Source organism: Podarcis bocagei (genome assembly GCF_964188305.1).
Source record: "Podarcis bocagei genome assembly, chromosome: 3".
NCBI classification, from domain to species: domain Eukaryota; kingdom Metazoa; phylum Chordata; class Lepidosauria; order Squamata; family Lacertidae; genus Podarcis; species Podarcis bocagei.
The window spans coordinates 105,786,369-105,801,941 of NC_138127.1; the positions used below are offsets into that span (position 1 = coordinate 105,786,369).

Consider the following 15,573-nt stretch of genomic DNA (forward strand, 5'->3'; position numbering starts at 1 on the left):
AACAGCGTTTCTGTGTGCTGCTCTGGTTTGCCAGAAGCGGCTTAGTCATGCTGGCCACATGACCCGGAAAAACTGTCTGTGGACAAACGCCGGCTCCCTTGGCCAGTAAAGTGAGATGAGTGCCGCAACCCCAAAGTCATCCGTGACTGGACCTAACGGTCAGGGGTCTCTTTACCTTTTAAACAGGGCTGCCTTCAGATGTCTTTTAAAAGTTGTATAGTTACTGGTACTTATCTCCTTGGCTCGGGGGTCACATAACTCCATACCCTCAGCTGAAAATAGGGGCGTCCTAACGAAAAAACTGGACATTCTGCGATCAAATCAGAAATCAGCTTGGCTTCTGAAAATCCAAGACTGTCCCTGGAGAATAAGGACACTGGTAGGGTCTGCTTTCTATCTTAGGAGGACAAGCAAAAATAAAAATAAAAAAATAAAGATGTGTGTTTTTTAAATGTTCTTCACTGGTTGCTTTGCAGTTTTGATTCTTAGCTTGCGTGTCCTTTGGTTAAATGTACACTGTAGTGACATTTCCTGACCGTCATCTCAGTCACAAGTGGGAGTCATGTGTGCAGCTTTTAATCATGGTTGTGGCAGAAGAAGAAGAATTCTTAGCTGTTAACAGTGACTTTGCAGTTTTAAGGAATGTGCAAGCAAAATAGGGGGGGGCGGAGAGAGAAAGAAGGCTTAGGAGGCAAATTCTACCGAGCGTCACAGAGCTATTTTTTTTAGCTTATGCTAAAATATTGTTAGGCTACAATCTAGCCATGACTCAGGGCCATCTACTGAAGCTAAACAGTGAGCGATTCAGGACAGACAGACGGAAGCTCACAGGTGCAGGATGCGGTCATGACGACGATCAGCTTGAAAATGACATTTGATTCTGAATACCAGTTGCGTGTTGAGTCCCACAGTGCCACCCCCAAAAAAATAATTCACACTTCACACCTCAATTTTTGTTTAAGGTTTTTGGCATAATTTTGGCCACAACTTTATTCAAATACAAAAAACGTGAGTGGTTGCTTAGGCATTGGTTTGACTATCTGTCCTTGCCCCCCAAGGACAGTGCTGGCCCTTCCGGACACCACCGGAAGCCAGCGTGGGAAACAAGTATTGGGTGAGAAATGAAGCTGGGGCACAGACCCACACCTCTCACCCTCATGTTCCGGTGGGGCTTGCACGGCCCAAGTCCGGCTCCACGGACAAGGACGAAAGAATGGCAAGCCCCTGGATTCCTTTAACGGAATTCCCATTCGCATCATTTGGAGGGATAGGCACTTACCCCTCCAAGCACCACTTTAACCAATGCCTAACCGCCAACCTTACAAGTTGTGACGATTTGCTACGTAGTAGGCAAAAACCAAATGGCACCAGCCAATCAGCCAAATGGCAAAATTCCTACTAGGCCCCCGCACCAAGGCGAGCGACCCCATGACAGGCAATAGCAAGGTCAAGCAAGCAAAACAAAAAACCACCCTAATAAAAGGGCGGGAGGGCGGGTGATCCGATGCAAAACGGCCAAGAGGCCGTCCCTTGTTTGTCCCCTATATTTAAAGCCTCTGACCCCTCCTCTGAATTGGCAACAAGCAAATTTCCCCAGCAACCCAATTAACCTCTTAAAAGCTGGTAATCCAAATTTGCCTACTCATGGGAGGGTGGCCTGTTCCTCCAACCGCAACACGTGTTCTCTGCTAGGGAGAACACGCTTTGCTGGAAACCACAGGAGGAGAGAGTTGCTCCTGTGTTCAAATCCTGATTTCCGGTTTCTGGTTTGGGTTCGGGTTGGCCACTGTGAGAACAGGATGCTGGGTTGCAGGTGCCAGGGGCCTGATCCTGCAAAATCTTCTTATGTCCCTAAGTCAGTGTTTCCCAACCACTGTTCCGCGGCACACTAGTGTGCCGCGAGATGTTGCCTGGAGGGAGGCGGGCGAGTCGGGCGGCGAGAGGCGGGGCGGCGGCGGCGAGGAGAGGCTGCCCAGCGCGGGGCTCTCGCCGTCTGCCTGCCTGGCTGCCTGCGAGCTCGGCGGGCAGCGCCTCCGTCCGCAGCGCCCGCCTCGCGGCTCTCATTCCCTGCCCCTGCCAAAGCTCACCCAGCCCAGCCGCGCTCTCCTTCCTGCCTCGCTTTGCTGCCTCCTCCCCCCCCCCACCCCCAAAGCTTGGAGGTTCCCCGGCAAGGGGGAGGGGAAAAAATTGAAACTTACACTTTCGTGCGTCCCTCCCGGCGTGACGCTGCGCGCTGACGTCACGGGGCTGTAATGGTGGTGTGCCTCGAGATTTTTTTCATCAAACAAGTGTGCCTTTGCCCAAAAAAGGTTGGGAAACACTGCCCTAAGTCTTTTTTGAGTAGTAGTAGTAGTAGTAATAATAATAATAATAATAATAATAATAATAATAATAATAATAATAATAATACCCTCCACTTTGGGAGGCTTCCAACACATAAAAACACAACAAACATTAAAAATTTCCGATACAGGGCTGCCTTTAGATTTCTTCTAAAAGTTGTACAGTTCTTTATCTCCTTGACATCTGGTGGGAGGGCGTTCCACAGGGCGGGAGCCACCACCAAGAAGGCCCTCTATTAACAAGAAATATTAAGTAAAAGTATCGGAGAGGAGATCAGTGTAAATGAAAACATGAGACTTGTGATTTTGTTGCATATGATTTTATTTTGGAGTTGTCTGCTTATTTTGGAGTTGTTTGTTGTAAAGAATGTATATTATGTGACTAAAATATTTTTTTTTTAAAAAAAGACATCTGGTGGGAGGGCGTTCCGCAAGGCGGGCACCACTACAGTGGTACCTCGGGTTACAGATGCTTCAGGTTACAGACTCCACTAACCCAGAAATAGTACCTCGGGTTAAGAACTTTGCTTCAGGATGAGAACAGAAATCGTGCGGCGGCGGTGCGGCGGCAGCGGGAGGCCCTATTAGCTAAAGTGGTACCTCAGGTTAAGTTCAGAACTGTTTCAGGTTAAGAACGGACCTCCGGAACGAATTACCAAGTTCTTAACCTGAGGTACCACTTTACTGAGTTCCCTGTAACCTCACTTCTTGCAGTGAGGGAACCACAAGGCTATATGGCAATTCATCTTCATTTGCTTCCTCATAATCTTGTCATTAATCACCTGTTGATTTTACACTTCTCAGCACATTTCCCCAGGACATTTCCTAACCGCTGGGGGTTGCTTTTAGCAGCTTTGTTGCCCTGGGGTAACAGAGCACTGGACTGCCACTTTTATTCCCCAAACAGAAATATCCCACAGGGCCCTGGAATCTCTCTTGCAAAATACTGACCTTCAGTGCTTCTGCCTGAATACTCTCTCCCCCCCCCCCGCTTGTTTATCTGGAAAAGGGATAAAAATAAAGTCTCTGGACTGGCATGCTTGGTGCTAGTTGACAATAAAACTCCCCAGGACTGTTTGGCATTGATAGTTAATAAGTAGCCAAGTATTGCCCCATTGCATGCCCAAGAGTATTGCCATAGCCCAGGGCAGTTGAGCATTAGAATTCTTTTTTTTCCATTTCAGTAATGGTCTTTTAAAGCCATCCAAATTGGTGGCCATCACTTTTTCCTGTGGGAGAGAGTTCCACAGGTTAACTAACACCCTGCGGGAAGAAGCCCTTTCACAGAATCATAGAACTGTGGAATTGGAAGGGACTATGAGGGTTATCTTTAACAACTCCCTGTAATGCAGGATTTTTTTTTTGCTCTGTGCGTCATTTGAACCCACAACCTTAGTTTAAGACTGAGTCTCAAGCTCTAGGAACTTGAACTACCCCGCCTACTTTTAATCTATCACGAATCTCCCACCATGTAACTTCATTGGGTCGCCCACGACTGCTCCGAGACAGAGAGAAAAATCTTCCTCGTCCCCTTATCTCCATACCATAGCATTATTTTTATAATCATGGAAAGGAAGGGCGGGGAAAAGAGGGGTGTGCAGGATTGGGCCCGGCGCGGTGCCTCTGGGCGCGCAATCCTTGGTCAACCTCCCCTCCGCCCCAATCATGCCCCATCGACACCCGCAGCGTTTACTTTAGAGTAAAACAAACGGTCGAATTCGAAAGCGCCCCTTTTGCGCTTTGGAGAGATGGGCGCGCCACCCATCTTTGCAAGCCAAGCAACGATCACATGATTTATCTATGGGGTGGGTGGGTGGGTGGGGGAGGAAGGAGGGAGGGAGGGGTGGGGAATCACGTGCTGCCGGGTCAGCTGCCGGAGAGGCGCAGCGCCCACGTGGGCTGAGTCAGCAGGAGGAGCCTCGGCTGCGCAACCTAGACGACCCAACCGGCAGCTGCCCTTATATAGGGGGGGACCTGAACTCTCCGGCTTTCTCAGCTTGGCTAAGATCCACTTCCATCTCAGGTAAGAACAACACTTTACTCCTTCCTTAGGGCAGGGCGTGGCCCCGATCCTGGCCGCCCTGGCTGCTGAGGGTGTCTATTATGGTGCGGGAAGGAGGAGGAGGAAGTGGCCAGGGTGGAGAGGTTTGCAATATTGCGCAAGGCGTGGGACCCTTCCCTCTCCTTTTGCCAAAAAAATCCTTTCCCAAATTTTCAGCAAGTGCCGCGGGGGTCGCTTACTCGCCGGTAAAGAGTGTGCGCGCCCAAGACTCAAAAACCCGCTTTGTTGGTTTGTTGTTTAAGAGTAACCAAAGCTAACCTTCAGACACTCTAAATCCGGCCTCTTGTTTTGTTTTGCAACAGTTACAGCAGGTTTACAAAAGAGTTTGGCGAATCTGATTTGCTTCCTTCCTTCCCTAAAGGAAACCGATGAAGCGGTTGGGGTTTTTTTTGGCGGGGGTGGGGTGGGATGGGAGGAGAAGTAGACTTCAAGGTATCTGGGGGTGGAAAGTGTCTGGGTGTCTGTCTCGGGAGGGCCTTCTGTACACGCTTTCGTGTCCCGGGCTCACTCATATGCAAAAGCTTCCCACTCTGTTATACAAACAGGTTTTGTTTTCCTCCCACCTCCAGTTGCTATGCCCCAGCAGGTTTACCGCATATATGTGCAAATATATTGCAAAGGCAGTAGGGGTGTAGTGGTTAGAGCAGGGGTAGGTAACCTAAGACCCATGGGCCATAAGCGGCCCATGGGGGTCATTTAACCGGCCCCCGAACCGAGCCACCGGCTCGGCGAGTCCCCACACAGTGCACTAAACTGGTGCAGGGGACCACTTTTGTGGTGCCGGAAATCGTGTCTGCACATGCTCAGATGCCAAAAATCGCTTCTGTGCAGATGCAGACATTGAAAATCGTGTCTGCACAGACAGACGCCAGAAATCGCAGCTGTGCGTGCTCACATGCGCACATGATCTGGCCCATGGAGGGATCTCTGCTGGAGTGAACTGGCCCAGGCAAGGTAAACCTTGCGGACCCCTGGAGTGTCTGTCTAGGACCCGCAAGAGCAGAGTTCAAATCACCTGCTCAGCCACGAAGGCTACTGGGTGTGGCTTTGGGCTAGCCAATCTTACCTACTTTTCTTTCTTGAGAGCTGCGGGTATAGGGCAGTATGCAAATTTAATTAATAATAATAAAAAATAAGACTTAACAGGGTTGTTGTGAGTATAAAATGGGGAGGGGGAGAACTATATAACCCACCTGGAAATCCTTGGAGAGTAGGTGGGGTGTAAATCAAATATATTGGGAGGGGCTGTCTTGAAAGTGGGGCCACACCAACCCTTCGCTGCTAAATAATTGTTTTGCTAAAGGTATGTTAAATAAAGGATGTGGGTGGTACTGTGGGTTAAACCACAGAGCCTAGGGCTTGCCGATCAGAAGGTCACGGTTCAGCTCAGTCCCTGCTCCTGCCAACCTAGCAGTTCGAAAGCACGTACAAGTAGATAAATAGGTACCGCTCCAGCGGGAAGGTAAACGGCGTTTTCGTGCGCTGCTCTGGTTCGCCAGAAGCGGCTTAGTCATGCTGGCCACATGACCCAGAAGCTGTATGCCGGCTCCCTTGGCCAATAAAGCGAGATGAGCGCCGCAACCCCAGAGTCGTCTGCGACTGGACCTAATGGTCAGGGGACCCTTTACCTTTACCTTTTACATTCATAATATTGAAGTTGGCAACAATGCCATCCTCCTTCTCTTAACCAGAGTTGGGACAAACTGTGGCCTGCCAGATTTTGCTGAACTAAAGCTGCCACCATCCCTGACCATTGAGCATGCTGGCTGATGGATCCAATATCTCCTCTCCGCCTGCTTAACCCCAGTTCCCATTACTCTGAACATATTGCACATTCTGGGACCCATAACAGGTTTTGTGGCCTGACCTTAGGGGAGTTGACCCAGTGGCACTGCCTGTTTGTATAATATATATACACACACACACATACCGTTGGCTGAATTTTTTTTTTTTTTTTGCTAATCTAGTCTCATAATTCATGTTTGGGCTGGAGGGAAGACTGGAATTGAACCGTTGGTGTTGTCCTAGACGGCTCTGTTTTTTGTGTGTGAGAGAGGAGAGATGGGAAGCAGGAGGAGGAAGATCTTCTCCAAGGGTGGGGCTTCTTATATATCTGATTTTGAAACTCAAGGCCTGCTCCAAAAAAAAAAAAAAAAAAGGTTTCTAAGGAAGCCTCAGTAGCATTTGAGTGTTGATAAGCTTATTTACGCTTGCAGCTTTAGTCAGATGATCCAATTGCCCTTTATCCAGGGCAGTTCTGGTTTTATTTTTAAGCTTTTTAAGTAGCATGAAAAGGATCTAGGGGGGGCAATTTGATTTTTAAGGGGGGCAATTTGAAAGCTTGTTTGGACCAAGATAATGGCCTTTTAGACTTTGAATACAGTCATACCTCTTCCTGCAAACGCTTCATGTTGCATTTTTTTTGCGTTAAGAACGTGGCAAACCTGGAAGTGTTTACTTCTGGGTTTTGCTGCATGCGCAGAAGCGTTTTGCACGGTTCGCACATGCGCAGGAGCACTCTATTGCGCTTCGCACATGCGCAGAAGCGCCACTCTGGTTATGGACTTTTTGGGGTGCGAATGACACCCCGGAACAGGTCGTGTCCGCAACCAGAGGTAACCACTGTAATAAGAATTACCGTATTTTTTGCTCTATAAGATTCACATTTTCCCTCCTAAAAAGTAAGGGGAAATGTGTGTGCATCTTATGGAGCGAGTACAGGCTGCGCAGCTATCCCAGAAGCCAGAACAGCAAGAGGGATTCCTGCTTTCACTGCGCAGCGATCCCTCTTGCTGTTCTGGTTTCTGAGATTCAGAATTTTTTTTTTCTTGTTTTCCTTCTCCAAAAACTTGGTGCGTCTTATAGAGCGAAAAATATGGTATATGTCACTGGGGAATCAGCATTTTAGAAATGTTAAGTGGGGCATGGCCCAAAAAAGGTTGGGAACCACTGATCTAGGGGTCTTAGTAGACAGCAAGCTTCACATGAAGCAGCAGCAAAAAAAGTTATGCAGTTCTAGGCTGCGGCAACAGAAGTACAGTGTCCCTCTCAAGGTTAGTAATAGAATCATAGAATTGTGGCATCTGAAGGGGGTTGGGCTGGATGACCCCTAGATCAGTGGTTCCAACTTTAATTAATTAATAGTTCTAAGTGGATTTTGAGGAAGTGTGCAGTTAATTGCTGCTGCTTTCAATTTTTTTGTGTCTTTTCTTCCTTAGCGGGTTGTGCAAACCGCTATTCTGTTTTTAGGGTATGGGGAGGGCTCTGGAAATGAGTTTGTGGAACCAAGATGGCAATCTCCTGAAAATGTTTGGGAACCACAGGTGTGACTAATTCTGAGCTCGGTGGACTTGGTGGACTTAGTAGCCTGACGTTATATCAAGAAGCTCCTTCTCTTCCTGTGTGGAGGTTGTGTGGTGTGGCTTTCCATAGTGGCCAAGAGATTTGAAAAGGCAACCGATCTGGTCCCAAGCCAAGCAAACTAACTGATGTAATTTCCAGGAACTGTGAGCTTGTGTCTAGCTAGCGTACTGGTGGGGGATGCGCTGTTATTTGCTAAAAAAAAGATTGGGAGTAGTCTGGTGGGAGGTGTCCATGCTGGAAGAAAAACAAAAGGGCCCACCTGATCTGTATTTAACTAGTGTCAGTAGGTATAAATCTCAAGAGTTTTGCATGCCACCCCTGAACAGCTGTCCATGGAGGCACAGGTCAATTCTGTGTCCAGGGCAGCTGTTTATCAGCTCCATCTGGTACACAGGCTGAGACCCTATCTGCCCGCAGACTGTCTCACCAGAGTGGTGCATGCTCTAGTTATCTCACTTGGACTACTGCAATGCGCTCTACGTGGGGCTACCTTTGAAGGTGACCCGGAAACTACAACTAATCAGGAATGTGGCAGATAGACTGGTGACTGGGAGTGGCTTCCGAGACCATATAACACCGGTCCTGAAAGATCTACATTGGCTCCCAGTGTGTTTCCAAGCACAATTCAAAGTGTTGGTGCTGACTTTTAAAGCCCTAAATGGCCTCGGCCCAGTATACCTGAAGGAGCATCTCCACCTCCATCATTCTGCCCGGACATCATCACTCTGCCCTGCGAGAAGCAAAGTTACAGGGAACCAGGCAGAGGGCCTTCTCGGTAGTGGCTCCCACCCTGTGGAACACTCTCCCATCAGATGTCAAGGAGATAAAGACCTTCACACCTTTTAGAAGACATCTGAAGGCAGCCCTCTTTTGGGAAGTTTTTAATGTTTGGTGTTTTATCACATTTTTAATATTCTATTGGGAGCAGCCCAGAGTGGCTGGGAAACCCAGCCTGATTGGCAGGGTGCAAAATAATAATAATAATAATAATAATAATAATAATAATAATAATAATAATAATAATAATTTTTTATTTTTATTCAGAAACTGTACCCAGTGATAGGGAGACACTAGGAAGGGCTCAGTGGCACAACACTTGCATGCAGAAGGTCTCAGGTTCAATCCCTGGAGAGATGCTGCCAGTCAGTGAAGACAGTACTAAGGTAGATAGGCCAGTGGTGTCTGACATGGAAGATGGCATCTTCCTATGCTCCTACATGGGTGCGTCTCCTTTAAATTGGAGCCCTTTGGCAGGTTGGTTGCAGATCATAGAATTTTAGAGTGGGAAGGGACCACAGCGGTCATCTAGTCCAACCCCCTGCAATGCTGGAATCTTTTGCCAGACGTGAGACTCGAATCCGCAACCCTTTTAATAAGAGTATCAGGCTCTACTGGCTGAGCAGGTATGGAGTTCCACTGATAGCCTGGCAACTCCTTTAGCGGGAGGAAGGGCCTGGGGGTGGGAAAAAACCTCTTGCTGATCTGTGGAAGTTCTCCTAGCCTGAGGCCCAGAGGTTTCCACCCACTCAACCCTCACATCTCTGTTCCACTCTCCACAGCTTCACCAGCTCAGACGCCGGACGAGATCTTTTTTTGGCTGGCTCCTGTGGTTTGAGCTGACATTTTGGTTTCCTGGAGCAGCCGTGACATGTCTTGGTGGGGAAGAGGCACAGTAGGCGTCAGTTGGCTGAGTAGCGAATAGGATTTGCAGTTGGGCTAATTGCGTGCCGATTTCCCGCCCCCCCCCCCCAGTGGAAATAAAGACACATGGCACAATTATTAAGGTTAATGGGCCACAACTTTATTGGTTACAGGTGATGAGTGGTATTGGCTTAGGCATTGGTCCTAACCGACTATCCGGCTTCAGCCTGTCCGCTTGAAGTCCAGGAAGGGTTAACCACCAGTAGGGGGAGTCCTGCACATCAACTAGGAACTCTCGCGGGGCCACCGATAGGGGGCGTGGCATAGGCCCTCACCTCCCCAGGCTTCGGACGGGGCCACGCCACCCGTAATCCTTTACCGGACTACCCTTCAATATGCGGGGCAGGTGATGGCACTTCCTCCCCTCTTCCATCTACAAAACAATGCCAATGCCTAACCGCCACCCTATTTATACACAGATATACCCTTAAGACGACGCGGGTGGCGCTGTGGGTAAAACCTCAGCGCCTAGGACTTGCCGATCGCATGGTCGGCTGTTCGAATCCCCGCGGCGGGGTGCGCTCCCGTCGTTCGGTCCCAGCGCCTGCCAACCTAGCAGTTCGAAAGCACCCCCGGGTGAAAGTAGATAAATAGGGACCGCTTACCAGCGGGAAGGTAAACGGCGTTCCGTGTGCTGCGCTGGCTCGCCAGAGCAGCTTTGTCACGCTGGCCACGTGACCCGGAAGTGTCTGCGGACAGCGCTGGCTCCCGGCTTATAGAGTGAGATGAGCGCACAACTCTAGAGTCTGGCAAGACTGGCCCGTACGGGCAGGGGTACCCTTACCTTTACCTATACCCTTAAGACAGGTTTTGTGAATGAAAAGACAATGGGGAGGCTTTTCCATTTTCCTTTGATGTTGCGGAGAAAACATTTTGTCAGTTTGGGAGCCAAAATGGCTCCAGGGCTGCCCTCCTGTGCTGCCTCAGACATGTGGTCCATACATTTATGTAGGTGTTTGCCTGGCAAGTCCATGAAAGTTTATTATAGATATAAGACCTTAATTTATTTTTTTCACTGGGCTCCTTAGCTTTCATCAGCCAGCCCGACCAGCATGCATAGTGGTCAGGGTGATGGGAACCAGAGTCCTAAACACCAGGTTGAAGAAGGCTGAGGAACACAAAACCTGGCCCAGAATGGGGTTTATGTCAGATGAAGCAGAGGCTTCCCAGCAGATTTGTAGAGGACCCCAAAGTGCCATCTAGTCCAGTGCAGGAATCACAGCTTAAAAATCCCTTTCTGTGATGTGGAAAGCTTGAAAACACGCCTGCCTTAAGGACAACAGAAACAAGCTCTTCTTGCATGTATCTGGGAGAAGGGGAGGAAGACACTCACCATGAAAAATCTCTTCAGAACCACAAATCTGGGCTGTGTGACCCAGATTTCGGGCTGTCTTTCCAGCTCTGCTTGCTTTTAAAAGAGCTGGGGCCTTTTGTGTGTGTGTTTTGTGTGTTTAGAAGGATTTATGTTCGTTTTTACTGGGGCAGGGAGGGGAGAGAAGAGGCCTGCGTAAACGGGTTCAAAATCAACTCCTATCGTAAATACAGTCCAAAGTCTACTTGTTCCTATTGTCTCTGGCGAAGTCACGAGTTGGTTGTGACTTGTTTTAACCTGGGAGGAGGTTGGAAGAAGCAGTCCTTCGTTCATCTTCTTAATTCTTGGATCCTTTGTTCGAGGCTTGCACACCTCATCTTTGAGGGTTTTGTTAACTCCTCTGGTTCCTCCTTTTAACTATCGCCTGCTTGCAACTTTTTAAAATGGACATTCATCGCCGATTGCATTTTAAAAAAATAAAAGGGCACTGGCAGATGGTGCTTTCTGTTTTGGTGTCATTTCTCAGGGGTCTCTCAACCGCATCTGCATCCATAAAAGTCCAATTTCAAGTACATGTGTCTCAGGAACCCTGACTTTAAACCTGCCTTAAAAAAGTCTTGGAGATGCAGTAGCAGGTTTGGGTGAAGATTATCCTCAAGCTCACGCTTAACATTATGACTTTCCTCCACCAGAAAGTGCTGTGTATGTACCAAGCCATTTGTCCACCTAGCTCAGGCATCCCCAAACTTGGCCCTCCAGATGTTTTGGGACTAGAACTCCCATCATCCCTCGCTGACAGGACCAGTGGTCAGGGATGATGGGAATTGCAAGCAGCTCTTGAGGATTTCAGGAAGGGAAGCAAGCCCAACCCAGTTAATCAATCAAATACTTATTACAGTCTTGGCCCACATAAGTAGGGTGGGGTGCATTCATTTAAAATGTGTAAAATGTTTTGGAAAGCTAAAATTATTAAAACAGAAGGTATATATTGTAATAAATGAAAATATTCCCTTATGGGGAACACAAGAGCCCTCATAGAGTCCTTTGTAGGTTCTCCATCAGTCAGAGGAAAAAAGCAGAGGCCAACCAGAGAATATTGAGAAGCAAAGCAGCTGATAAGCTTGATCTTTATTGAACTGTTGCAACAGGGTGCGCCCCTCACACACAGGAAAGGAGGAGGACCCAGAACCCAGGTGTGCGCCCTTATATAGACATTTTTAATTGCCCGTCCTGGAGTCCAAGACCACCCCCAGATACATCATACCTACATCACAGAAAGGGTGGGCTAAAGCAAAAATCTGAGTGCGTTGTTTACCTCCTGACTAGCAAGTTACCTGTTAATGCTTACTGGATTGATACCCTGGGGAGCCTGGCCAGTCTTTTGTAATGATAAGTACTTAGTTCCTGAGCCAGGTCACAGGCTCACCCTATTCATACACAGATATACCCTTAAGACAGGATTTGTGAAGGAAAAGGCAATGGGGAGGCTCCTCCATTTGACCTTGCAGAGAAAACACCTGGTGAGCCTGGGAGTCAAAATGGCTTAATGGCTGCTCTCCTGTGCAGCTTCAGATATGTGGCCTATATATCTATGTACGTGTTTGTTTGATACATTTATGAACCTTTATTATATACATAAGACCTTAATTTATTTATTTCAATATAAAAGACTACAGTGGTACCTCGGGTTACAGATGCTTCAGGTTACAGACTCCACTAACCCAGAAATAGTACCTCGGGTTAAGAACTTTGCTTCAGGATGAGGACAGAAATTGTGCGGTGGCGGCAGCGGGAGGCCCCATTAGCTAAAGTGGTACCTCAAGTTAAGAACAGTTTCAGGTTAAGAACGGACCTCCAGAACGAATTAAATTCTTAACCCGAGGTACCACTGTGTAAGAATCTAAAAGAAGGGTTAGGAGCATTAAACAGATATGGAAGAGCATAAAAGGTTAGTATATAAACGGCTATGGCTATCAGTTTACAAAACACTCTGATATGAATGTTCATTAAATCTAGTTTGTGGCACAGGTCATCATCCAACGAATTTTGGAGTCAAACATCTAGAGAGCTACAGGTCTGAGGGACGCCATATTTCAAGCAGTGAATATTTCTGCCTGAGAGTGTTTATGGGCTCTTGGCTGCTGTGTGTTGGAGCGTGATAGTGAAGTTGAGTGAGTCATCGGCTGACGGAAGAGGAAGAACTCTCCTCTGCAAGGAAGAAATGGAAGTTGCAGGTTGAAATGAAATGAAAGTTGCCTGGGTATTCTCAGCCTTGTAACCAGAGAGTTTCTCCTTGCTCATCTGTTCGTGGAGCTGTTTTTAAAGACGCTTCTGTACTGCAGCTCATCAACATATGTGCATGTGAAATGGGGAAATTGACAAGGGCACAATCTAACTATTGAAGCATCTTTGAGTGAAGCAGCTGGTACTGTGATAAATCTCCCAGTCTCCCCACAGAGTAACTGTATTTAAAACTGTCTTGTGGCAAGTTTCTGGGTTCGGCAGAACCCTTGAGGATCTCATTGGGAGCAGACAGGAGCTTAAAAAGGAGGAGGGTCAAATGTCCCATACGGAGATCAAACCTGCAACCTTGGCATTATCAACACCACGCTCTAACCAACTGGGCTATAGTACAAACTGAGTGGCAAGGAAAGTTGACTTTGGTCTGTAAACTCCGCAGACTGAATGTGTGCATACTTTGGGTTTTCCCTGGCATGGCCAGGGAGCTAGCAGGACACGGGTCCCACCCCACAAATCTTACAGTGTGGCAACACCTCCACTTTGCAACTCCCTGCCTGTTGATAAAAGTATATCTTGTTTAGGCAACCCCATATTAAAACATGTGTAATGTTGGCGTGTGTTTTAATCTGCTTTTCAGTTTATTGCTGATTTTGCTTATTTTTGGAAATAGTTGTTTTTAGCTTTCTTTCTTTTTCCCTTCACCCCCTGATAATTTCATTGTTTTCTTATTTTTGTAAAATTCAGTAGTAAGCAGAACAGTATAGGGGATTGCAGTGGAACTTCCCCACTGAACTTCCCAGAACCCTCCCGCTTTTAATTTTAACATTTCACTCACTTCCTTAAAAGCAGTGGGGAAGTTAGAGGCAGTGGGAATGAGCTTTACGTGTTCCATTTAGTGTTGAAACTTTTAAAAAATAACCAGGCTGGTGTCTGTCTGGCTTGCTCTCGGTGCAATTCAGCAAAAAGTGACGGCCTGTTTTCCTGCATGTGACTTGGGTTCTGAGATAATGCAAAACCCAAGACGCTTTAGCTGATCTCTGAGTTGCAAAATGTGCTTGCCTGCCTTTAGATAAGAGTCTGTCTGCCCCAAGAGAGGTTTGCAAGCACCATCGGCTCCTTTCCCTTACACCAGACAAGCAAGATCGCAGCCAATCCTGTCTGTGTCAACTGACCACTAGTGCACCTGATAGAATCCTAACCTGACTCAGAGGACAGCTGACTGGTCAAAACCAAATACCATTTCGGGGGTGATGTTAGTCTAGTTATCACCAGGGCTTGAAATCTGTTTGGGCCATACTGCTTCCTAGTGGAGGCTTGCTAACCTAAATACAGTGGTACCTCAGGTTAAGTACTTAATTCGTTTCGGAAGTCCGTACTTAACCTGAAACTGTTCTTAACCTGAAGCACCACTTTAGCTAATGGGGCCTCCTGCTGCCGCCGTGACGCCGGAGCACTATTTCTGTTCTCATCCTGAAGCAAAGTTCTTAACCTGAAGCACTATTTCTGGGTTCGCAGAGTCTGTAACCTGAAGCGTACCTGAGGTACCACTGTAGTCCTTCCCTATCACTGTTAGAAACTCAGGCATATAAGCTAGGTGCCACGTGGCTCCTTAAACCAAGGTTTAGGTAAAGGTAAAGGGACCCCTGACCATTAGGTCCCGTCGTGGCCGACTCTGGGGTTGCATTGCTCATCTCGCTTTATTGGCCGAGGGAGCCGGCATACAGCTTCCAGGTCATGTGGCCAGCATGACTAAGCCGCTTCTGGCGAACCAGAGCAGTGCACAGAAATGCAGTTTACCTTCCCTCCGGAGTGGTACCTATTTTTCTACTTGCACTTTGATGTGCTTTCGAACTGCTAGGTTAGCAGGAGCAGGGACCAAGCAACGGAAGCTCACCCCGTTGCGGGGATTCGAACTGCCGACCGTCTGATCGGCAAGTCCTAGGCTCTATGGTTTAACCCACAGCGCCACCCGCGTCCCAAACCAAGGTTTACAAGTTACCAAAACAAAATGTGTAGTTGCCATTTGGGGGGCAATATATCTTTGAAGTCTTATTTTTCTCTGTAAATAATTTTTTTACCAAAAATAAAATAAGGATACAAAAAACCAAACCACCATCTAACATTTATACTTCTAATAAAAAAATCCTACTATTTTACAAACCTTTTGGGGTTCTTTAAACCTCAAAACTACCTTCCGCCCCCTTCTACTGGTTTTTTACATCTTACACCATTCTCTGCATTTTGTTATCATTTTTATCCACTTGTTCACACCTTTACATTCTCTCTTTCTTTACTACTTAAAGGTGCTTAATCTAAACCTGCCAGTGTACCAACTTGTTTACAGTATTTCTACACATACGCAATAAATTTATCCCACTCTTTTAAAAACTTCTCATTGTCATAGTCTCTTGAGTTTTGCTGTCAGTTTTTGCCACTTCTGCGTAGTCCATAAGTTTTATTTGCCATTCTTCTGTTGCTGGCAACTGTTCTTCTTGGCATCTTATTTTTCAGATGTGATCTTATTTTTTAACTGTGATTGATTATCTGTTAAA

General features: G+C 47.3%; 1 protein-coding gene across 1 annotated transcript in view; it reads left to right on the forward strand.

The window, feature by feature from the left end:
• Window positions 1–4,209: 4,209 nt before the first annotated feature.
• Window positions 4,210–15,573, forward strand: part of CTSB (cathepsin B) — a 28,541-nt gene continuing 17,177 nt past the window's right edge. Inside the window, exon 1 of the mRNA XM_081188776.1 lies at window positions 4,210–4,365. The gene's annotated coding sequence lies outside the window, so the exon portion shown is untranslated. The remainder of the gene's footprint in view (window positions 4,366–15,573) is intronic.